This window comes from Pongo pygmaeus, chromosome 3, assembly GCF_028885625.2.
Source record: "Pongo pygmaeus isolate AG05252 chromosome 3, NHGRI_mPonPyg2-v2.0_pri, whole genome shotgun sequence".
Classification (NCBI taxonomy): Eukaryota; Metazoa; Chordata; class Mammalia; order Primates; family Hominidae; genus Pongo; species Pongo pygmaeus.
The window spans coordinates 111,174,749-111,199,909 of record NC_072376.2 but is presented as its reverse complement, the minus strand read 5'-3'; the positions used below and the strand labels follow the sequence as shown (position 1 = coordinate 111,199,909).

Sequence of the window (25,161 nt, the reverse complement as noted above, 5' to 3'; positions counted from 1 at the left end):
GTTTCTTCGTCTGTCAACTGGGAGAACTCTGATAGGATTGTTGCAGGCATTAAATGAACAAATATATAATCAAATCACTGGGATGCCATGTTAGTGATTACAGAAGTGTTGAATCTTACTAAAGGTGACATCAGTGTGATCTAAGGGCTTAGGGAATGGTCTCTGAGAGAATGTCACTTAAGCTGTGACCTGAAGAATAAATAGAAGGAAAGTTGGGTGGCTTCTATTCCAGGTAGGGGAACTGTCAAGTGGTGGCATTAAGGGGAAACAATGGAGACATTTTTGTTGTTGTTGTTTTGCAGAAACACTGTTGTGAGTTGAGTCATCTCCCCTGTGCTGGGCACTATGCTGGACAGTGCAGGTACAGAAGTGGTGATCTTGCCACCATTCCCTCCAGGTGAGATAATGACAGATGAGGCAGCAAGTGTGATTGGGTGATCCAGACACCAAGAGACCAGCATGAACAGATGGCTGTAGGGGCACCAGCAAGCAGCAGTAGATTACTTGGGGGCATGATTTAGCAATGGCTTCACAGAGGAGGTGATGCTAGAAAGGTGAGGTGTGGTCATGAGGCAGGGGGGCAGAGAAGGGCATTTCATTGTAGGCCAAAGGATCAGGGTGGGCAAAGGCCCAGAAATATGGTGCAGCTAGGCGCATTCGAGGAGGAGTGAGGAGTTTCGGGTGACTAGAGTGCATAGTTCCCAGCAGTGGCAAAGGGAGGTGTGGGAGAGATGTGGCTGGAGCATGAGGGGGGGCTTGGTCATCCTGGAGGGCCTTGGAAACCAAGCCAAAAGTTTAGATTTCATCCCGAAGAGCATTTAGAAATAGCTGTCTGGCAGTAGCATGGAGGGATGAATTGGAGGCCAGTGGGACATAAACCGAGAGGAATTAGGAGACAGCTGCTAAAGTCCAAGCACGAAAACAGGAGGGATCGAACCATGATTAGGACATGCAGAGCAAAGAAGAGGGAATGAAAACCAGAGGTATCTCCTATAGCACTTAGTAACTGGTGGATCAAGGGAGGTCCTGATGGGGTGACTGAATGAATAGTGGATTAATACACAGCATAGAGCAGGGTCTCAGTGACCATGGGGGGGCTGGACAAGTGCAAGCAGAGAGAATGCATGCCTTCCAAAGGGCACAGCTGTGCTCAGCTCCAGCTGATCACTAATGGTTACTGCAATGGTTATCTATTGCTGGGTAACAAATTACCCCAACACGTATTGACTTAAAACACAAACATATTTTCTCACAGTTTTTGTGGGCCAGGAATCCAGGCATGGTTTAACTGGGTCCTCTAATCCATGGTCTCTCACAAGACAATAATAAAGGTGTCAGCTGTGTCTGTGGTCTTGGCTTAAGGTTCAACTGAGGGAGGATCTACTTCTGAACTCATTCATGTGGTTGTTGGCAGGCCTCAGGTCCCTGGTGGCTGATGGCTGATGGAATTGTTTCCTTTTCATATGAGCCTCTCCTTAGGGCAGCTCATAACAGGGCAGTCAGCGCCTCTCCAGAGCAAGCGAAGAAGAAAGATGGAAGGCAGTCTTTTTGTAACCCAATCTCAGAAGTGACATCCTATCATTGTTGCTGGATTCTGTTAATTAGAAGTGAGCCAAGTTCACCGCACTCTCAAGGGGGGGAGATTTGACAAAGGCATGCAAATCAGGAGGTAAGCATCGTTGGAAACCACCTTAGTGACTACACTACAATATTTGTCTTTGAGAATACAACTCAGTGTGATTTTTCAAGAAAAATTGGAGATCTGATTTTTATGTGAAATCTTCCAATTTGAAAATACTGGCCCTTAATCCCAACAATCTTTTTTATATGCATTTGGTCAAATAAAACTCTCTCAAACACGACCCATGGGAGACCATTATGAATCCTCTGGTACAGGGACCAGAGAAATAGGAGCAGAATTAGAGGAGAGGGAGCAGAGATTAGGATGTTTCCCTCGTTCTTTTACTTGAGGAAGTCGGGAAAGCTAAGTCATTGTTAAAATGATGGGAGCTCGAAAAAGATGAATGCCAATCATTCAATCCAGATAACTGTATTCGTATAAATTCTACAGTCATGTTGGTAAAGATGACTTGTTTTCATTAAAGAGAAGCCTTTGATCTCTGATCTGACAGCTGCACATCTATATAAAATGAGACACTTTGACATCTGTAGCTCTGATCTCAATTGGACAGGTGGTTTCCTGCACACTAATGGAACAGAAAGACAATTGAGCATTATTAGATAAGAGAGAATGTTCTCACACACAGGAAAACAGCTTTTTCCTTTGAAAAAAACATGATAAAGAACAGAAAATGACTGACAGAATCAGAGCTTCCTAAATGTCAGAAGAGCTGTTTCAGCTACACTCTGGCCTCTGTTAGGGGAGATTAGGATAGTTTTCAGAAAAGTATTGAACATACCTTACTTAGCATTAGCTGACTCAGGGAAGAATTTGATGGTAAAATAAGCCTGTTCTTGGAGTGTGCCAAAGAGCTAAGATGCAGCTTGGGTTTTTCATAAACAAAGCAAACACTTTAGTGAAGCCTAATTTATACACATTCACTGAAAAGTTTAGTAAGCAGGAAAACTTCTTAGTGGAAAACCTTTTTTGCGTCTTCATTCAGCAAATACTTATGGAGTACACACATGGCTAGATGATGGAGATACTGTAGGAAAGACAGCCAAGGTCACTCTGCCCCAGTGCCTTACAGACTAGAGGACAAGGCGGATATGGAATAATGATAACAAACAAAACAAAACTCTGAGGCACGTTTTGTCAGAGGAAGTAGAGGTGCCATGGGAGCTTCACCCCAAGGTGACCTATCTCAAGCCAGTGACTAGGGGAAGGCATCCAGAGAACTGAAAGATGAGTAAGAATTGCCCAGTTCAAGGTGGTGAGGTGGTGGGGTATTGGGGGAGGCTTTGGGCTATTTACTGTTTAAGTGGTAACACAGGAAATATTTTTTACATATTTCACATTCAGCATTGGATTTTCTCTTCACCACTCAAATTATTATAGTACATCCTGAAAAAAAAGTCAGCTCACATTTGTACTAGAACTATCAAGTAGAAAATAAGCATTTCTTAGAATATTAATAACAGTGGGTTCTTTTGCCTAGAAAGCAAATCCTATATTTTTATCTCATTTCTCTTGTCACATAGAAGAAGCTATGTAAAGCCAGAAGATGAGCACACATGATAGATGAGGTTGTAGAGAAACCTTATGCGCTGCTGCTGGAATGTGAAATGGTACAGGCACTTTGGAAAACAGCCTGGCAGTTTCTCGAACAGGCAGAGAGTTGCCACATGACCCAACAATTCCACTGCTAGGTACATACACAAGAGAAATGGAAACATATGTCTATACAAAAACCTCGACGTGAATGTTTATTCAAATTATCCACAATAGTCCCAAAGTGAAAACAACCCAAATGTCCTTCAGCTGCTGAATGGATAAGCAAAATGTGGCATAGCCACACAATAGAATATTATTCAGCTATAAAAAGAAATGAAGTACCGATAGACACTGCAGCATGGATGGACCTTGAAAACACGATGCTAAGTGCAATAAGTCACAAAAGTTGCATTTTCATTTATAGGAAATGTCCAGAATAGGAAAATCTATAGATACAGAAAGTAGATTAGTGGTTGCATGGGCTGAGCGATGAACAGGAGAATGTATGAGAGTCAGAGCTCAAGGGTACAAGGTTGCTTTCTGGGCTGAAGGAAACATTCTAAAGTTGCGGTGATGATTGCACATATCTGGGAATATGCTAAAAACTACTAAATTGCATACTTTAAATGGGTGACTCTTCAGGCATGTGAACTTTATCTCAATGAAGCTGTTGAAGCAAGCACACAACAAGCACCCTGTCCTTCCTAGCTAGGTAGTAGAGCCCGCTAGCACAGGTGGGTGTGGGGTTTGGCTCCTGATGCCAAAGCACAGCCCTGCTCTTCCAGGGAAGGTTCTTCGGTCTTTGCCTTCTTTTCTTTCTATTCATTTTTTTCTTCATCCTCAATAAACGTCAGGAATACTTAGGTGTTATATTTTTTCCTTCTTTTTAAATCTTTATTTACTAGCCTCTGGTAATGTATTAGAGGTGCAATATCTTTAATTTTGTTTGGAATTGTGATGCTTTACCCTCTATACCGTACCTAAGACCTTCATTTTCAAATGTTTACAGCTGTTTTTAACCATCCCCATGTATCACTTCAGCCTTTTCCCCAGGACTTTAGGCTTGCCAGTTCTGCATTAATCTATGAGACTCAGCTTTGTGGAGTAGCTGATAACTCACGAGCCAGCCTTGATTCCATTAACTCTTCTCTCCAGGGGCCCAGGAATGGGACTGAGGTTAGACATTACTGATCTGATTATCTCAACTGAACCAGTGACAGCAAACATTTTAGATGCCAGAAGAGCTGTTGGGTGAAAATTAATATTGGTGTTTATACACAGACATGGTCTGAGAGTTGGAAGTAAAAAGAAAATTTAAAATTTACAAAACCACACAATTATTTGGCCACACAATCCTGTTCCCCCTTTTAATACAATAAAATTAAAAATTTTCCATCTGGCTTTTTCAGCAACTTGGCAAGTCATTGCAAGTTACAGAATTTCAAATGTCATACACGTTTGGTTTTTTTAATGTATCTTATTTGTGGACGCAAATTTACCTTTCTACGAAAGTAACACATAGCTTAATATTAAATTGTTTGTATTATATAAACACACATGAGATTGGTGGTGGGAAGTCAGCCAAGAGTAAACGAGGAGTTCATGGGAAAATCTACTTACTTTAAAAATGTGCTGGAGCTAATTTGCAAAGAGAATAACCCACATGTGGATTATTGAGGGTTAGCTGTGTAATCCCCAAAGAGCAAAACACTGGTTACTGATTCCTATTGAGAGAGAGAGAGAGAGAGATTTACTGCCTGTTTCTGTGCTTCAGGCATTTTACATATATTATCCCAAATATTTACGATAAACTTACAAGGTAGGCATTATTAGCCTCATTTTCTTTTTTTTTTTTTTTTATTAACCTTTTTTTTTCTTCTTTTATTATTATTATTATTATTATTATTATTATTATACTTTAGGTTTTATGGTACATGTGCGCAATGAGAACACATAGACACAGGAAGGGGAACATCACACTCTGGGGACTATTAGCCTCATTTTCTAGATGAGGAAACTGAGGTCCAGAGAAGCTAAGTAGCCCAAAGCCATAGAGATATAATAGATGGAACCAAGACTTGATAGACTTGAGCTTATCTGCCACACAACATTGTACCTTTTGTTCATTCATTCATCTATTCATTCATTATTGTAGTATACAAACAACTGCCTCGATTGTGCAACAGCATCTGTGTATCATAATTAGCAAAACAAAGAAAGAACAGGATAGCGGTTAATGTCTTGATTGTAAATAGTTTTAATGGAAAAGCATAAAAAGGATAGGATTACTTAGCAGAGAGTAACATCTACATAAAAACAATAATTTTAAACATCAAAGATCTCCAGTCAATAGGGGACAGTCTGCCAGAAGATCTGTTAGGTCTTGAAGTCAGTTGCAACAGTGGCATCTCTCTCTTTGTGCACACTGAGCTGCTTTAGATGTTAGTCTAAGAAAGAGTGATTTTTTTCTTTGATATGTAAAGTTCAAAGAAGCTTTGTTATACAACAAGTTGAATAATAGCATGCAGGTGAAAAGAATTCTGGGTTGACTGGTAAACTGTGGCCCCCACCCAAATTGCAAATATTTGCGCAAAATCAGGAAAGCACAAAATGGCAAAGGAGCAATGAAAGGAAATGAGACTCTCAGGAATCTGGAAATGGACTTTGATGCCCGTTGATTTTATTGTGGAATCAGCAGTTTAAATCAGGCCAAGACAAATAATAACAAAAATAGTATTTTATCTCTTGGTTGTGTGTTCAGGCTAGATAGTCACTCAACTCATGCAAAACACAACACTCAAAGTTCTTAAGAGGAGAGATTTTATCAATAATCTTTATTATTAATTTTAAGGAGAGGAGCCATTCTCACCCCCCTCATTCTCACATTACCATGTTGGAAAACCTCTCTGGAAGGCTACACATTGGCACTATTCCATAAAATGTCCCTTGCAGTAGAGTAGGAAGGAGCTGGGAAGGCTGCTGGCCACTGTGCCTCCCCCAATTCTGTTTTAGGCTACGGAAATGTGGTAGACAGTATAATGGCCCTTCAAAGATGTCCACATTTCAATCTCTAGAACCCATGAATATGCTATCTCACGTGGCAAAAGGGACTTTGCAGAAGTGATTGAATTAAGGACCTTGAGATGGAGAGATTATCTTGGATTAGCCTGGCAGGCCCAATCTAATCACATGAGTCCTGAAAAGTGAAGAACCTTTCCCAGCTGTGGTTAGAAAAAGTTGTGACAATGGAAGAAGGGTCAGAGTGATCCTACGTTGCTGACATGAAGATGGAGAGTAAGGGCCGTGAGTGTGGGCATCCTTCAGAAGCCAGGAAAGCCAAGGAAAGGAATTCCCTGCCTAGAACCTCCAGAAAGGAGTGCAGCCCTGCTGACAGCTCGATTTTAGCCCAGCCAGATCGATGTTCGACTTCCGGTATAAGAGCTATAAAGTAATATATTTGTGTTGTTTAAAGCCACCAAGTTTATGGTAATTTCTTACAACAGCAACAGAAAACTAATACAGGACAGACCAAGTCAAGGCAGTTAAAGAGCCTGAGGCTTTTCATCGGCATGTCCTTTCTCCCTACTGCTCCATGTTAAACCAGGCGATGGGTACGTCGTGGTTAGGGAGGACACCTAAGTAATTTTTGACCAAAGTCAAAGCCTGTTAAACTCCTTGTTACTTTTAATGATCTGTTAGATTGTGCTTTTGTTTTTATACTCACTAAAGGATACGAATTGTATATTAATGTCTTTGAGATCATTTCTTTGCCTTTCCTCTATCTGAAGACCTACATTTAATTATTAATCAAAAGAGCACCTCTTTTACTATAAAGAAATCTACCCTATAGACAAGGGCAATTTTTACCTTAACACTGGTGGCTTCAGTTGGACCAAACAATGTAAAACCAAACAGTATTCGCTAGGCCCACAAACTAATATTATCATTATTATCACTATGACAAATAACAAAACTTGGGCATATTCAAATATATTTATCACTATTGCTCAAAACAACCCTTGTGCACATTCCATTTATAAACAAATTAATTAAAAGCATTTGGTCTTAGGCCCACATATGAATAAAGTATAAAGTAATAACTCAAATTAACTTTCAGTGGGTAGGTCCTCAATCGCAGACCTTTCCGGATTTAACAAAACCAAGTCTTCTGACTCTCTTTGTTACATAAGCCAGGCTAACAGCTCCTCTTTGAAGATTATCTTCTATCTTTTTATGTCAGAAGTGGAAGAGTCAGAAAAAAATGCTTGTATTTTACACTCACAGCTTATTATTTCCATCCATATTACCACTTTCCAACTCTTATAACCATTCCTCTCTCGTTTACTCACTCTCTTTCCCACTCATCATAGCCTCCCCTTACCCCAGAGGGATGGTCTAAATTTCATTCCCTGTTGCCAAAGCCTAAATGATAAAAAATTAAATATATAAAGAACTTACCTGGCCGGGCACAGTGGCTCACACTTGTAATCCCAACACTTTGGGAGGCTGAGGCAGGTGGATCACCTGAGGTCAGGAGTTTGAGACCAACCTGGCCAACATGGTGAAACCCTGTCTTTACTAAAAATACAAAAAATTAGCCAGGTGTGGTGTCGGGCACATATAATCCCAGCTACTCGGGAGGCTGAGGCAGGAGAATCACTTGAACCTGGGAGGTTGGGGTTGCAGTGAGCTGAGACTGTGCCATTGCACTCCAGCCTGGGCAACAACAGCAAAACTCCTTCTCAAAAAAAAAACAAACTGTGACAAAGCTTCAGATCATTCATTTAGCACTGTGGAAGGCAGGTTACTCTGACGTATGAGTGAAGGTTAAGCTTCAGGCCCCTCTCATGGTGGGTCCTCTCATGCCTGGGCTCCTTACAAGGTCCTAGGAAGGATCCTGACACATACATTCACATACTTGTAGATTTTTGTAAAATATGCAAACGTAAATTTTTTTCTTTTTTTTCTTTTCTTTTCTTTCTTTCTTTCTTTTTTTTAGAAATAGGGTTTTGCTCTGTGGCCCATGCTGGAGTGCAGTGCCATGGTCATAGCTCACTGCAGCCTTAAACACCTGGCTCTGCCTCCCAAGTCACTTGGATTATAGGCTTGAGCCACTGCACCTGGCTCAAAAGTAAAATATTTTTATTGCAATTGGTTATGACCCTTGTCTCTTTCCACTTTGACTTCCCATCTATTACATTGCAGTCAGGTGGTGTTACTGGGGACATAAGTGTTTTGGGGAGCTGGCTAAGGGGAAGTTGAATTGGGGAATATATTAAATAAGTTGTGGTTTTAGTAGGATATATTTATGAGGGTCAAGTCACTTCCTTACATAGTTAAGCTATTACTGGCTGATCTGGCATAGAAATGACTTCTAGATTCTCCTCCTGCCCTTGAGCCAACATACCAGGCATGATGTTGAAAGGACTAGGGCCAGAGGCCATATCAGGACAAGAACCTGCCCTGTAGTAGGAGTATGTGGGAAGAGAGATAAGCAACGTCTGCAATGTGCAGAGCCAGAAGAAATTCTGTGGAAAATTCCTTCGAACATCAGACATGTAAACTTGTAAACACAGAATTCAATTCTCATCAATGCCCCATCAAGACAGAAATTCTCTCCTGTTCAGGAAAGTACATTATACATAATTATAAACCCAAAATACATTTTCATGAAAATCATCTAAAGTAGATTTTATCAGAATTCTCGGGTTTCTGATGCATAATCCTGTAGCAGTGAACACATCTATGTGTGAGGTTGCATGTTTTATGCATCCCATCTATCAATAATAAAACACAAATTTAGACCAACCATGCTAGAGGAAGGCTATTTTCTATCTTTAGAAAGCCATGTTACAAAATTGATGTTAAAGAGGTGATCAAAGAATATGCAGCCAAAATATGCAGAAAAATATAAAAAGCTGTCAGAGAATTAAAAAACAAAAATAGAGTTCTAGATGTATGGTTATTCATAGTATTTATCATCTTTCTAATGTTTGTAATTTATTTTTTATTTCTTTCTATTCTAAATAAATATTTACTTTTGTATCTAATTTTATATTTATAATTTTATACTCTTTTTCTTAAAGAGAAGATTAAATAAACTTCAAGCCTCCCAAAAGCTAGATCCACTCCTCCTGCATCCAATTCTAATCACTGATTACCCAAATTTGTCAATTCATGGTAAAGGCCTTCATTGCCCATTGGCAGTCTCTGGTTTGCTCGGTTATCTTTCTTTGTTTTAAATTAGAGACAGGGTCTCTGTCTGCCACCCAGGCTGGAATGCAATTGCAAGATCCTAGCTCACTATGGCCTTGAATTCTTGGACTTATGAGATCCCCCTGCCTCAGCCTCCAGTGTAAGTAGGGCTACAGGCACATGCCACCATGGCAGGCTATTTTTTTTTTTAATTTTTTGTACAGAAGGGGTCTCACTATGTTGCCCAGGCTGGTCTCAAACTCCTGACCTCAAGCAATCCTCTCACCTTGGCTTATCAAAGTACTGGGATTACAGACATGCCACCGCCTGCTTCATTATCTTTTATGTCTAAAACTACAGGGAAAATAAGAGAAAACAAAACATCATGATACTTTCGAGAGTGAGATTTATATCCTGAGCACGTGTCAAACATCAATTACCACCCAAGTCATTTGTAAATCTCTGCTTCCAGTGGAACCCAACTTAAGAAACATACCTATATTGGTTTAATAGGGCTAACATAACAAAGTACCACAAACTGGGTGGCTTAACCAACAAGTGTATTGTCTCTGTCTGGAGGGCAGAAGTCAGAGATCAAGGAGTTGGCAGGGCTGGTTCCTTCTGAGGTCGTGAGGGAGAATCTGTTCAGTGCCTCTCTCCTAGCTTCTGGTGGTTGCTGGCAATCGGTGTTGCTTAGCTTATAATTGCATGACCCCGATCTCTGCCTTCTCTTCACATGGCATTCACAAGGAGAACAGTCAATTGGAGTCGGGACCACTTTAATGATTTCATCTTAACTTGTCTACATCTGCATAAGCCCTGTTTCCAAATAAGGTCACATTTCTGAGGTAGTAGGGCTTAAGACTTCAACATATCTTTTTTGGGAGGACACAATTCAACCCATAACAATGCCTTCATTTTTTTTGTACTTTCCTTCTATAAAAGCAAGTAATGATAGTACTCGCTATTGATGAGAATACAATATGCAGTAAAGTGATCATTCCCATTGCTATCGGAAATGTCAATTAGAACATTAGAAACAAGTTAAGTTCATTTTAAGATGTAAATTCCAGAAAGTCAGGGACCTTGTCTGTTTTCCTCACCACTGTTATCTCAGCTGCAAAAACACAGCTTAGCACACAACACACACTCAATGCATACTTGTTTTGAATTGATGTATTATCTTGAAATGCCTATACTAAATGGTTATGGTTTGGCATTGTTAGAATAACTAGACAGAAAAAAATGATGTTAAATACCATACTCTTTAATAAATAGATGGGAAGGTTCCTCTCAGCCTAAGTATCTATTCAAAAGAATAATTTAGGTCTTTATAGAAATACTAGAATGTGTTTGCTGGAATTCATACAATGGTATAAAACCTATAGTTAATATTTAACTCTATAGAAAATATATGTATATTGTATATTCAGTAAACCACAAATAGGTTAAGTTTCCATTTCTGTCCCCAGTAAGGAATTGGTAAAAATGATTACCTTAGGTAAATATCTTTCACCTTTAAAAGTTCATTAAAAATTTCAAATCTCTTAGAAACCCCCAAATGAATTATCTGATCCCCTGAGTTAGGTTAGGTTCTCCTGTCACTCACTCTCACAGATTTCAAAACTTCTTTGTTGTTAGTACTTATCAATTTGAACTTAAATAATTTTTTTATTGTTTTAAGGCCTAGCTTTGCCACTATTATACAATCCATGAAAGCATACTTTTCTTGTCTTTTTCACTAAGGTAATTTAACCTCCAATATTTGCTTAGTGTCTAGCATATATTTGCTGCTCAATAAATATTTGCTACGTCAACACATAAATTACTGAAAGAATGAATGAGTGAATAAATGAATGCATGCTTGGAGTGTGAAGTCTGAGCCCGATTCCCCTGCTTTGGACTTTACCTAAGTTCTGCTGATGATCTTCCTCAAGAGCCTTGTCCTAAGGCAGTATTTTCAGGAATGTCATTTTCTTTCATTTTTCACCCTAATTTCTCTGCAGAAATTCTGTCTTTGAGTTTGCTCAAAATAATAGCCTATATCGATTTTATTGCAAAGGAGACATTGTTTTCCTTCAATAAACTCTGCAAGAATGCCTATTGATGCTTGTTTGTTATCAGAGGAAGCTTCTCTTTCTATTTGCATGACCCTGTAGTTTTCCAGCCCTTTAATCTGGTTCTCCGTGTTCCCTGGTCAGCAGCCTGTAGGTTGTGCCCACATTGTGTGGATGGAAGCTAAATTCTTCTTCTTTTGGTGGGCGAAGTAACTTACTGATTGGGGTCAGGGCTACAAAGAGATCCCCACTGGGCAAAAGAATGCATGCAGTGAAGCTTCCTTTGTAACGTTATTAGAAATTATTTTCTGGCTCCAACAGGAAAGACTGTTTTCTAATTTAACCATTTCAAGTCCACTGTATCTGCAAAACTTTCATTTCCATTTGTAGGTAATTATAAATAATGGGATATATATTTTCATTTATTTTTATGAAAAGCTTTATATTTCTTTAAGATAGTCTACAAGTGGAGATGCCAAGTCACCCACTGAATACAGACTTTTCTTTTTGAGGGGATCTTGATACAAATTCAAATCGCTTGTCTAAATTTATATCATCAGTACAAAAGAGAGTCCCCTTAACTGAACCTTTCCCAAGGATGTATATTATTATTTTTAAAAACAAATCTTTAGGGCTGGGTGCAGTGGCTCACACTGGTAATCCAGCATTTTGGGATGCCGAGGTGGGAGGACTCCTTGAGGTCAGGAGTTCAAGACCAGCCTGGGCAACATAGCAGACCCCATTTCTACAAAAAAAAAAAACAACATTGTTTTAAATTATCAGGGAGTGGTGGCATGTGCCTGTAGTCCCAGCTACTCAGGAGGCTGAGATGGGAAGATCTCTTGAACCAAGGAATTCAAGAATGCAGTGAGCCATGATTGTGCCACTGCACTCTAGCCCAAGCAACAGAGTGAGACCCTGTGTCAAAAACAAAACCAAAACAACAAAAAAACTAACCTTTAGTAATAGTATTAGTGAAAAATGAGCACAATTTTTTTGTGTTGTTTCTTTGGTTACTATCAAGGATCAACATGCTTGCATATATGTGTTGACTAGATGAATTTTCTCTTTTGGGTAATGATCTCTTTCATAAATATTATATCGGCCAGCTATCAACAGGGACCCTACCAGTTTTCATATCTGTTTGCCTGAGGTCTTTATGTAGAAACTATATTAACTTTGCCATTTTATGGAAAACATTTTTCCATTTTAATATTTGCCTAATAGTTGTTTTGTGTATAGAATTTCTCATTTTTATAGATCTGCTGGTCTTTATAGTTTTTCCTGTTATTTCTAGTATAGGAAAACTTCCCCCTTGTAGAAGTTTTATAAATAAATATCCATGTTTTCTTCAAATGTTTCTACTGTTAAATTTTTAAATATTTAAATGTTTAACCAATCTAGAATTCACTTTGGTGTGTGGAATGAACTGAGAAATCAAAGTTTTTGTATTTCTAGGCATTCATCTCATCACCATTTATTGAATAATTTGTTCCTGCTCAAGGGTTTAATAAGCTTCCTATGGCATAATAGATTCTTATGTAAAATAGAGTCAATTTATGAATCTCAAAAACAAAATGTCCTAGACAAATTTTCCTTCAAGCATGTGCTAGATTTTATTAATTTGCTACAAGGGCTCCAGGAAAGTGACAGAAACATGTGTGCCCCGTATAAAAGTGGAGGAGTTATACAGTGAGAGACAGAAGGCTTACATAAGCAAGCAGTTTTTTAAAAATATTAGAAAGATTCCATTTTTATTTTACAAAGTCATGAAAATATCATGTTCATATCAGTTGTGAAAAAGGAACAATGTGGCAGAATGATCCATTATCCTAGGTGTGAATTATACTTTTCAGGTATGTTTTAGAATCCTTTTGTCAGTTAACAAAAATAAACCACGAATGCTTTGATAGCGATTATATTAAACCACTTTCTTGGCCTCTAAGACTCTGTGCTCTCCAGGTTCTCTCCTATTTTATTAGCTGCCTTCTTTCAGTCTTCTCTGCTGGATCTTCTTTCTTGTCCCAAATTCTTCATGTTGGTGAGCCCCAGGATTCTCTCTGCATTCTCTCCGTGGATGACCTCATCCAATCCTCTGGCTGTACATTCCATCTATCTGTTGATGGCCCAACATGTTTCTATGAGTTTCATGCTCTTTTAGCAACTGCCTGCTCAACATCACCACTTCCACCTGGAGTCTAACAGACATTTCAAACTTAACATGTCTTAAGACTCCTGGTTTCAATCTCCAGCTCCTGCTCCTTTCCCAGTCTTCCCCAGTGAAGTAATTAGCACCGTGATCTAATCAGTAGCTTCAGGACAAAAATCAAGGGACCAACCTGTATTCCTCTCTTGGTCCCACCCTTCATATCCAACCCATCAGCAAATCTTTTATGTCTATCTCCAAAATCTATCTGAAATCTACTTCTGGTTCTTTCCACCCCTACTACACAAGTACAAGCCTATCTTTTCCAGACTGAATTACTGAAATAACCTTCTAACTGTTCTTACTGCTCTATTTTCCCCTCACCTGTACTCTGTCTATTCTCAGCATCAAGACCAGACAGCTCTTTAAAAAAACCTTATTAGATCACATCCTCACCTGGTCAAAATAGCTACCACAAGACTTATACCCCAAAGTCCTGTTCTACAAGGGCCTGCACAATCTGCCCTCACGTTACCTCCATCTTCATCTCCCACAGGTACCCACTTTATGCACTCTGCTTTAGCAACACTGCATTTCTTTTCTTTTCTTTCTTTCTTTTTTTTTTTTTTTTTGAGATAGAGTTTTGCTCTTGTTGCCCAGGCTGGAGTGCAGTGGTGTGATCTTGGCTCACCGCAACCTCTGCCTCCCAGGTTCAAGCGATTCTCCTACCTCAGCCTCCCGAGTAGCTGGGATTACAGGCTAATTTTTTTGTATTTTTAGTAGAGATGGGGTTTTTCCATGTTGGTCAGGCTGGTCTTGAACTCCTGACCTCAGGTGATTCTCCCGCCTCGGGCTCCCAAAGTGCTGGGATTATAGGCGTGAGCCACTGCGCCCAGTGCAACACTACATTTCTTGCAGTTTCTGGACTATATCAAGCTGGTAGCATGTTGCGGCCTTTGCATTTGCTGTTCCCTCTGCAAGAAATACTGCTCTCCCAGATAGCCACATGGCTCTCTCCTACACTTTATTCAAGTAGCTGTTCCAATGTTACTCCCTCAAAGACCTTCCCTGACCACATCCCCCTTCTTTCATTCTCTATTCCGCAACCCTATTTTATTTTTATTCAAGGCACATATTGTTACTTGACACTATATTATATTAAGGCTTTATTTGTTTATTGTGCCAACTCCGCAAGAATTGAAACACCAGGAGGGCAGAGCCTTTGTGTTGTTCATGACTGTATCCCTAGTACCTAGCATTTTGCTTGGTATACAGTGGGTGCTCAATAAATACTTGTTGAATGTCTTGGTTAAACCTACATTATTTGGAAAATATTTAAATATTTATATCAACATTTTTCTGCCCAGGAACATAGTGTATTTTTCCATTTTCTCAAACTTTAATAAATATATCTTAATAAAATTTTGTTCTTTTCTTTGACTATTTGAAAGACATTATGCATTAAAGCTACTTCTAGATGTTTTATATATTTTTTCTTTTTACTACTATATGGGCTTTTCTTTTAAAACCATCTCAAATCTTTTTTAGAAAAGGTAAACCATATATATAAAATACATATACATACATTTAAAAGTTTCTAGCTGATTATTACAATTATATTGGAATGCTTTTGATTTCTGCCTATCGTACTTTCAGCCCCTTGTGCTTAAACAATTTTCAAATTATTTATTTGGACTTATAGTTGTACAATAACTGTCACAAAATAAGTATCATTTTATCTCTTCTTTGTTAATAGGATATCTTTTGTATCATGTTATTGCATTGATCACAGCTTTCAGAACTATATTAAACAATATTCCTTTTTTGTGCATATTTTAATGGGAATATCACTAATGTTTTGCTATTAAATATAATGATGGCTATTGGTTTTAATCGAATACTTTTTCTTATATTGAGTAAATATTTTTTCTATTTCTCCTCTTAAAATACTATTATCAGGGATTGCTGTTGATTCTTACCAAATATGTTTTAAGCATGTATAGAAGCAAGTCTATTCTTTTGTATTTGACATAATGATTGGATGTATTATGTTAATGGATTTCCTATTATTTGATAACTTCTACCTCTCTGAAATAAGCTAGCTGACTGTGGTGAATTATTCCTTTATTTACTACATTTGCAACTTGATAATATTTATTTTGGAAGGTTTTCAGCTTTTTTTTTTTTTTTTGAGACGAGGTCTCACGCTGTCAGCCAGGCTGGAGCGCAGGGGTGCAATCTTGGCTCACTGCCTTGACCTCCCCAGGCTCAGATGATCTTCCCACCTCAGCCTCTTGAGTAGCCGGGACTACAGGTGCATGCCACCACCCCCAGTTAATTTTTGTATTTTTTGTAGAGATGAGGTTTCACCATGTTGCCCAGGGTGGTCTGGAACTCCTGGGCTCAAGCGATCTGTCCGCTTTGGCCTCCCAAATTGCTGGGATTACAGGTGTGAGCCACCACACCCAGCCAATTGTGGATATTTTATGTCTGTCAGTAAGTGCTGAATATTTTAATTTAGAGTTTTCTTGCTGCTCTTTCTTCCTGTTCTTGTCTACCTGTCATTTCACTATTACCACCAATCCTTATTACTACTGGCAAACAGACAGATAATAGGGAGGAAGCTATTACTTCTCTGCTTCAGAGTATTGTCTCAAAAATAAAAATAGCCCTGTAATCTTCTTAACAGGTGAGAAGGACCAGGTAGTGAATATCTACAGAAAATGGTTCCATCAAGCTGGATTAGTGGGGTGCAACCTTCCAATATAGATACAAGCCTGTCAAGCCTCTGTTTGACATTTGTTAATGGGAACTACCATTTGTTGAAAGCCTTTGTGTGTGTGTCAGGCACTTTACATGCATTATCTCAGACTTCATCTTAATTCTAGGAATTGGATATTAATATTCCCATTTTACAGATGGAGAAACTAAGGCAGGAAAGGGCTAAATAATTTGAACAGTTCAAATAATTTAAAAATTCAAATGGCTGTTTGTTGGTAGAGCTGGAATTTAAACACAGGGATCACTGGCTCCAAAGCCCACTCTCTTTCCATACAGTGACAAGGCTCACAGGGCAGTGCTCTGAAGAAGCAAGACCTCAGCAAACGAGGAGAGAGAAGTTAAGCATGCTGCAAGACAGGATGTTATGACTGCTGTGGAAGAGTCAAGCCAATGTTACTGCCATTCAGATTCATTTGGAAAGAGCTGGAGAGCCATTGGGAAGGAGGTGGCTTACAAAGGAGAGGAGGGTATTTTAGGTGGAGAGAGGAGTAAGGGCAAAGGCATAGGATCTGAAAAGCCTAGGACATGTTTACGGAAGAAAGGGTAATGCTCTTTAGATGGTGGATTGTGTTCATGCTGCTATGTAATCAAAGATAAGCCTGGAAACTTAGATTGGGTTCCTATTGTGAAATCTAAGAGATAGATGAAGGGGTTTGTTTTTAAAAGGTAGTCAGCGGGGAGCCATTGCAGTTTTGAATAAGGAGCTAACAAGTCAGATTGGGGTGGATCATAGTGGGTAAAGATGGGAGAATGACACTCCGATCACATGACTGTAAACAATTTATCAAGTAATAAAGGGAGCCTGGTTTGAAGAGTGGCAGGAGGAATGGAAAGCAAGGACCTGGTTTAGGATCAGTTTCAAGGGTAGGTTTGGTATGTTTGTGCAGATGGGATTCTGGGGCACAGGGAATGGTAGTCTTGGATGCCTTCAAGTCACCGGGAGCCTGAGTCACTGGAAGAAGGGTTGGGCTACTACAGATAAGAGGACCTTGGAAGGCAAGACTGGTTGTTGGAAAAAAAGTTGATGAGACACCCGAATAGAAAGTGATTGTTTATAGAGGATTAGATTTGGAGTCATCTACCTAAAAATGATAACTGACATTGTGGGGTGTCATCAATGTTTTTGTTTTTTGTTTTTTGTTTTTGTGAGATGGAGTCTCACCCAGGCTGGAGTGCAGTGACGCGATCTCGGCTCATTGCAAGCTCCACCTCCCGGGTTCACGCCATTCTCCTGCCTCAGCCTCCCGAGTAGCTGGGACTACAGGCGCCCACCACCACGCCCGGCTAATTTTTTATATATATTTTTTAGTAGAGACGGGGTTTCACCGTGTTAGCCAGGATGGTCTGGATCTCCTGACTTTGTGATCCGCCCGCCTCGACCTCCCAAAGTGCTGGGATTACAGACGTGAGCCATCGCGCCTGACCATCAATGTCTTTTAAGAGAACAGTTTTATTAAAGGTCGAAGAGCTGACGCCAGGCAGAAATTCTCAATCCTAGTTACAAGTCAAAACCACCTCTGGATGTTAGAAACCACATCTGTTGAATCAGAATCCCCAGAGTGGGAGATCAGACCCTTCTATCATTTAATACCACCACAGGGGATCTGCTGGGCAGCCAGAGTTGAGCACCACTGGAGAAAGGGCAGAAATTTGGCTGTGAGAAAGCAAGAGTGAGACAGCCTCTTACCTAGCCAGGAAGAGGGATGTGCCATCTGGATTTCTCTTTAAGTTTCCTCTTTCACATCTTTCAAGCACCTCTTCGTTTTGCAGATTCTATTGATATCTAGTTAGTACTTTTTACTGAGAGCCTTCTGGTCGCTTTAGCAGGCATTCATCTCCTCTTATCATAGACTATTAAAAAAAATCAGAGGGTGGTAGAGCTAGAAGGAAACAGATGTTTTAACTTTCTTTAGCATCGGATACCTTTTAGAAAATGAAATCTTACATGAAATCCCGATGTGTAAACAGACCAAAGCAGAACCATTCTGAGAGAACCACAGCCCAGAGCCCACTTACTTCCCCACTTGCCCCAAGCAAGGACTTTAGAGAGTCCTTGCAGATCTCAGGATCTCTATCTCACAGGTTCAGTGCCACCTTCTCTCTTTCAGATAAGGAAATTAAGATTTTTGAGTAGTGAAATAATCGATCTTAGGTGGCATAATTCGGTTAAATCTCCTAAATTCTTTAGCAGTTTTCCTTCCTTCACAGGGTGTTGTCTCCCCTTCTGCCAGTCTGACATCTCCCTAAAATTCACTCTCCATTCCGACAGAGAAAGGTACACAGGGAATCAAATTACCCACAGCAGCCTTGGTACAAGGTTAAGTGAGGGAAGAGGCTGCAACTCCTGACTGCCCTGAATTATGTGGTTTATCTACAGGGATCTCATTTATTTCTGCTGCTCCAGTTTCAGCTCTCTCTGGTAATTCTGAGTGGCCTGTAAAATCATTATCGGGCCATCGGAGGGAGATAAAAAGCCTTGTTAGTTTTAAAGGGAAAGTTTCAGTGATTGAAGTTTTATCAGCAGGATGAGCACGGAAAAACTTTCTTCCTTATACTGATCTGAGGAAAAAGTAATGAGACCTAAGGCATTATAATTGAAAATGAGAATTGTTAAGTATCTTTTTTGCATATTTTATGTGACTGTCAAGGGAGGCTACTGTGAGGCATATTTGGCCCTAATATACTTTTGGCATCTAGTATACTCCCTAGTTGTCCCAAAGCTTTGTCCTGGCTGCATCTCACTCTTTGGGAAAGTTTGTCACAATAGAAGGAACCACAACTTCTAAAGAGAGTAAGATAAATTTCTGACTTGAGGATACTTAACTTTAAATTCCTATATTTAAGAAAAAAGTTATTCAGACACTTGAAGGATTCTTACTAAATAATTGCATTTAGACGATTTAACCTCTTTTCTCATACATGCTATTTTCTTGTACAATGTGCCTTTGCTGAGGTTGCATTCATTGTTAATATTTCGCTGTATAATCACAGGTCTAGAAGGGATCATAAAAAGCTAGTCCATTGCCTTGTTACTATGCAGGCACATATTTCAATCACAGAGACTGTGTTCATCTTTTTTTAAGGAGACATGGAGCAAGGCTTTCCTTGTATTAATGCCAGGTGATTCTGCAGGCTACTATTTAGCTCACAACTTCTTGTTCAAGTCTCAAGAAGAGAGTAGTTGTTATCTCCAAATTATCTTCCAGCACCCTGCAACAATACTCATTTCTTTCATTTCTGGCATCATTGCAAATTTTCTTCATCCATATTGTAGGGAAGGTCCTGATATTTGTGTCTGTGAGGGGACTATGCTCTAGCTACATCCCTCTGTAATTCATGGTGTAAGTCGGCAGCAAAATTGGCAGGATAGAAATCTTTTCCCAGAGTGGCAATCAGTAAAACTCATGAGTATCCCTTCATACAGATGCTTATCTTAGCACCTAGTTGAGTTGAGGAATCCAGCTCAGATTCATTTACATAGCAGTACTAAAAACTAAAATTGGAAGTTCAATAAATAAATGAATAAATTTCCTAAGATATTCATTCTTTAATATCTGAAAATTCATGTTTAGCAGAATGCTGCACTTACCTAGCTGTTTACATTTTTTCCCTGCATCTCCCTCCTTCTTCCTTTGATTTGTATCAGCAGCCAAAGCAATTGTGGATTGAAATACGTATGCATTGATTTCCAGATTTCAGGCTTTGCTCCTCCTCCCTCTCTCCACTGCCTTTGGCCACTCCTTGTCCTACTCCATCTTCTAGGCTCTCAGTCACTTAGCCCTGTGCATTGAGAAGAGGCTCACCCAGACTGTGCTTAGTGTCCTGGTGGCTGTGGCTAAAGGTATGTAATCATGGTAATGGTAACATGCCTTGGATTTACATAGACTTCCCAGAATTCTCACTTTAATCATCTCCATAGAGGACAAGGTTTAAATCCACAAACAGCAACTCCCCTCACCAAGAGACTAGGGTGAGCACTTTGAAGAGTGCTTGAACACAGTATTTTCCAATATTCCCAGCTGAAGAGTATTACCTGGGCACTAGTTAAACATTCAGATTCCTGGATCCCAAATAGACCCACTATAAATATGAATGCTTAGAGAAAGGTCCTGGGATCTATGTTTATATCAACAGCCCTGGAGAATTCATATCACAAGACAAGGTTAGAAAACATTCTGCTAGAAAGATGCCTGTTGCTCTCATAGGCTCAGTGCCAGCAGCTCTGGAAGGACTCAGTGACCAAAGTGCTGGGCATTTATATGGTGCCAGATTTATAGTGTCAGATGTATACCAATAGCAGGCTGTAAGGGGAGGCTGGGTGCTAGAGATTCTACTCAGGCTACTTTCTTGATCCTAGAGAGGTGCTCCAGGTGGTGGTGAATCCTAAGGGACTGCAGAGCTAAGAGGAAGGGACAGGGTGTCTTTTAATAACAGCCCTTGGGTCCTCTTAGTTGGCTTGGCCCAGACCTGGTGTAGTCTGACCCAGGTTTGCAGCTTGGATGTGTTCTTCCTCCCAGGACCGTTGCCTGGTCCGTTAGTGTAACAGTGTACAGAGTGTTTGTCTGGTTCCCAGAGAGTCTTCCCTGCCCTAAACCAGAGTCCTGGAGAAAAGAAGGTGGGGATGGACCAGCTAGAGTAAAGAGGCAGGTAGGAGGTGAAGTTATGGAAACTGCAGCTTGGAAGCTTGCACATTTCTGGGGCTATATAACTCAGCAAGGTGCTAGGATTCAACATAGTACTTTCATTTATAGGAATTAATCATACTGAGGGATAAGAGTTCTTGTTCTATACCTCAAACTTTAGTTTCCCTTAGTGGTAGTAAGTATTTATAGAGCTAAATTCAACATCAAATCTTAGATTTTCGGCCAGGCGCAGTGGCTCATGCCTGTAATTCCAGCACTTTGGGAGGCCTCGGTGGGAGGATCAGTTGAGGTCAGGAGTTCAATGAGACCAGCCTGGTGAACATAGTGAAACCCCATCTCTATTTTATTTAAAAAAAAAAAAAAGTCTTAGATTTTCAATGATCTTGTACTGTTTTTACTTTTAGAGGATAAATGATCATTGAATTAAAACAAAAGTTAGTTTTCAGTTATAAATCATTACTGTGTATTTTATGCCTAATAACTTAATTATGTTACTCTGGAATTGATGAATTTGAAGAAACATGGAAAATTATATTGGTTATGGCTGTGAATCTAGTGATGTGAAGATGTTGGATTTATGTATGTTAATTTGATTCATATGCAAGTCAAAACACGCATATTTTTAATCAGCAAATTGTTTAATATGCTTTCCACACTTGTAAAAAATGAAAAGTACTGCGAGCTATTTTTTGCCTTGTCATTCATTCTGTCAACAGTACTTATTATGAATGTGGTGCATTTGGGTACAAGGCAGAGTTACAAAAGCAATAGAAAATATATCCCTTTTGTAACACAAGATAGAATAAACTTAAACACAATTTTTCTCACTTTATGCTTTGAGGAGTGTTTCTAAGGAAAATCGTGTGGGTCATTTGAACTTTTATGACTCAAAGATCTAAATATTAAAAATTCAGAGCTGATTTATAACCATGTTGTTGGACCTTCTGTTGTCATTTTTTATTAGTCATTCATTAATGTATTCACTTTTTATAAAATAATATTATTCACTCAGCATGTGTGAAATACTTGCAAGGCAGCATGCTACAAAGAAAACTTGATCCTTGACCTCAAAGGGTTCACTATTTACTAGAAAAGGTAGCTGAACTATTAAAATGAAAACTCGGGTCATCAGCTTGGAAGGCAGCTGTGCTCTCTCACTGCCACAGCCCAACTCACCTCAGCTGTGTTGAATTCTCATGTGAGGCTTGAGAGGGGCCAGTGCCTCCTATAAGAGGACAGAAGCGAAGGTGGGCTGATTTCTTGCCCAAGACTGTGCTGGACAGAGTCTTCCAGCTTCCTGAGCTGCTTCTCTAAAGCTTCTTTGTACCTCCTTCCAATTAGCCCAGAAACTGGTTCCAAGTCAATCCCGTAACCTCCCGACTCTCTCGATAAGATATTAGTAAAATTATTACATAACTTTTTCAAAGTTAATTTATAGGTTAAATCCAAATAGTGTTTCTGCTCTCAACAGCTTTGGTTGGGGTGTTAATGATCCATTAGTGAACAATTAAGTTTATGAGGGAAGCAGCTCCCTGTTTAAAGGGATGCTTGGACAAATTCCCCAGCAAAGTAGATCCTTTTAGATGTAATAATGTCTTAATTTATTTTTACAATTAGATTTTCTTTTAATTTTATTTTAGATTTGAGGGTTCATGATTCAACTTATGTGAAGTACCTAGAGCAGTGAGATTCATGAAGCAGCAGTCATGAATCTGACTGCTCTAGGTACCTCGTATAAGTGGAATCATACAATATTTGTCCCTTTGTGTCTGTTTTATTTCACTTGGCATAGTGTTTTTGATGTTTATCCATGTTGTAGCAACTATCAGAATCTTGTTCCCTTTTAAGGCTGAATAACATTCCATTGTAGCTGTATATCACATTTTGTTTATCCATTCAAACAAAATGTGAAATATGTTGATGGCCACTTGGGTTCTTTCCACCTTTTGGCTATTGTGCTGCTATGAGCATTGGTATACAAGTATCTGTTTGGGTCCCTGCTTTCAATTCTTTGGGGTATAGACCTAGGAGCAGAATTGCTGGATCATATAGTAATTCTGTGGTTAATACTGTAAGGAACCACCAAACTGTTTTCCACAGCGGATGCACCATTGTGTTTAAATTTTAAAACTTATTCTCTCAGTCTTGATGTCATTCAAATAAATGATTCAGATATAAGGCATTAAGACTTGGTTAATTTAATTAATTTTTATTCCTACTAACTGCATTTAGTAAATGCTACTAGTACAGAAAAGAAAAATGAAAAAAATAAAAAAGAATTAATTGGAAGAGGTGTTTTTTCACAATCCCATTTTGAATATTCATCATACACATATCACACTTTGTTGGAACTGTAGCACTGAAACCATTCCAACCCATGTTCTTATTTCTGTTTGTCTACTTTTTTCCAGGTACAATCTTAGGGCAAGAACCATGGAAACAGATGTATTAACAGGAGATGTGTTTTTTTTTGTGTGTAAGATGAGTAAGTTTTTGTTGTTGAATCAATTGATTCTTTGTAATAAAACCTAAATGAATATCTGATCTGCTAATATCTATTCCTATTTCTGGACATTAAATTCAATGTTCCAGTAATTATAGTTCCATCAGAAAGGCATATATCACAGAAGTAAAGCTTTTAGAAGGTAAAAGAAACCAAACGGTGACAGGAGAAATTATTGGATATGATTAGCATGCCCAGTGTTAAATGGGGCAGATTTCATAAGGAGTTGAATTATGCTTAACTCTGCAAAATACTTAGATTTTGGTGACAGATGGAAGGGTGGAGTTTGTGGACTGGGGAATGGCATTCTGAAATTGTTTGGAGGTAGGAATGTAAGGGAACATGCAAGTACTTTTGCCTTACAAGAATGAAACAGGCCAGGCGCGGTGGCTCACGCCTGTAATCCCAGCACTTTTGGAGGCCAATGCAGGTGGATCACCTGAGGTCAGGAGTTCGTGACCAGCCTGGTCAACATGGTGAAACCCCATCTCTACTAAAAATACAAAATTAGCTGGGTATGGTGGCACAGGCCTGTAATCCCAGGACTTGGGAGGCTGAGACAGGAGAATTGCTTGAGCCCAGAAGGTGGAGGCTGCAGTGCCCTTGACCAGGTGGCTGGTAGACTACATCAGGCTGCTGCTAAAGTCACAAGAGTATATGCATTCATTAACAGCTATGGACAAGGACACAGGCCTGTTGTTCGCCTACCCTTGCAGGGTGGCCGACCAACAGCACACCATCGGGGCATTGCAACACTTACATGCCCTGTATGGTTGCCCTCTGTCCATTGAGAGTGATAGAGGAACACATTTCACTGGACAACAGGTAAAACAATGGACACAACGAATGGACATAAAGTGGGGATTCCATGTGCCATACAAACCACAAGCTGCAGGTATGACTGAGCAATATAACAGGCTGTTGAAGAATGGGTTACGCTTGCATGTCATACCACCGTCTTTGCGGGACTGGAGTTCCAGGCTGGACCTGGTGCTCTAAACCTTGAATGAACAGCCATGGAAAGGTGGCCCAGCCCTGGTGGAGGCTTTGTTACACTAAGCCACCACCCCCATCCAGTTGCAGATACATACCAAGGATGACCTCCTCCAACCAGGTATGGGGGTGAAAGGTAACCTGTTGTTGTCTGCCCCAACACCCCTGAAGGCAGGGGAACAGAAAACCTGGCTGTGGCCATGGACCCTCCAAGCCCCCCACTGCTGGTGGTTGGCCATCAGGGCTCCCTGGGGGGAGGGCCTACAGTGTGACTCACATGTCACTTCTTGGGTGTTCAATACATGGCCCCTACAGGGGGAACAACCAGGAAAGGAACCCTCCTCTGGGGGACATATGTACTGTCTGTTTGGCCTATTATGAGCTCTCCTGTGACTTCGGCACAGATACAGGACTCAAAGGAACCATGGGGACTTGAGAAGGTGTGGTACCATTGCCCAGGGCAAAAGCCCTTGGTGGCTGCATTGTTATCCAGGGATGAAAGGTTAGCCTGTATTTTGCCTGAGGGATATGATTTACCTCTGTTAGTACCTGTACCTGCTCCGTCATTTCAACTGTAGGTTAACATGCTCTAACTGCATTTGGACTGGGCCCACACCTACGCTGAGGTGACCAAGTTTCCAACTGTTGGATCTGCACTGCCCTTCCAA

At 39.9% G+C, this 25,161-nt stretch overlaps 1 long non-coding RNA gene across 1 annotated transcript; it reads left to right on the top strand.

The window, feature by feature from the left end:
- Positions 1 to 297: 297 nt before the first annotated feature.
- LOC129034722 (uncharacterized) lies at positions 298 to 23,540 on the top strand. Its single transcript, XR_008501988.1, has 3 exons — positions 298 to 397; positions 1,469 to 1,669; positions 23,409 to 23,540. It is a non-coding gene; the product is annotated as an uncharacterized LOC129034722 (long non-coding RNA).
- The last annotated feature ends 1,621 nt before the right edge of the window (positions 23,541 to 25,161 follow it).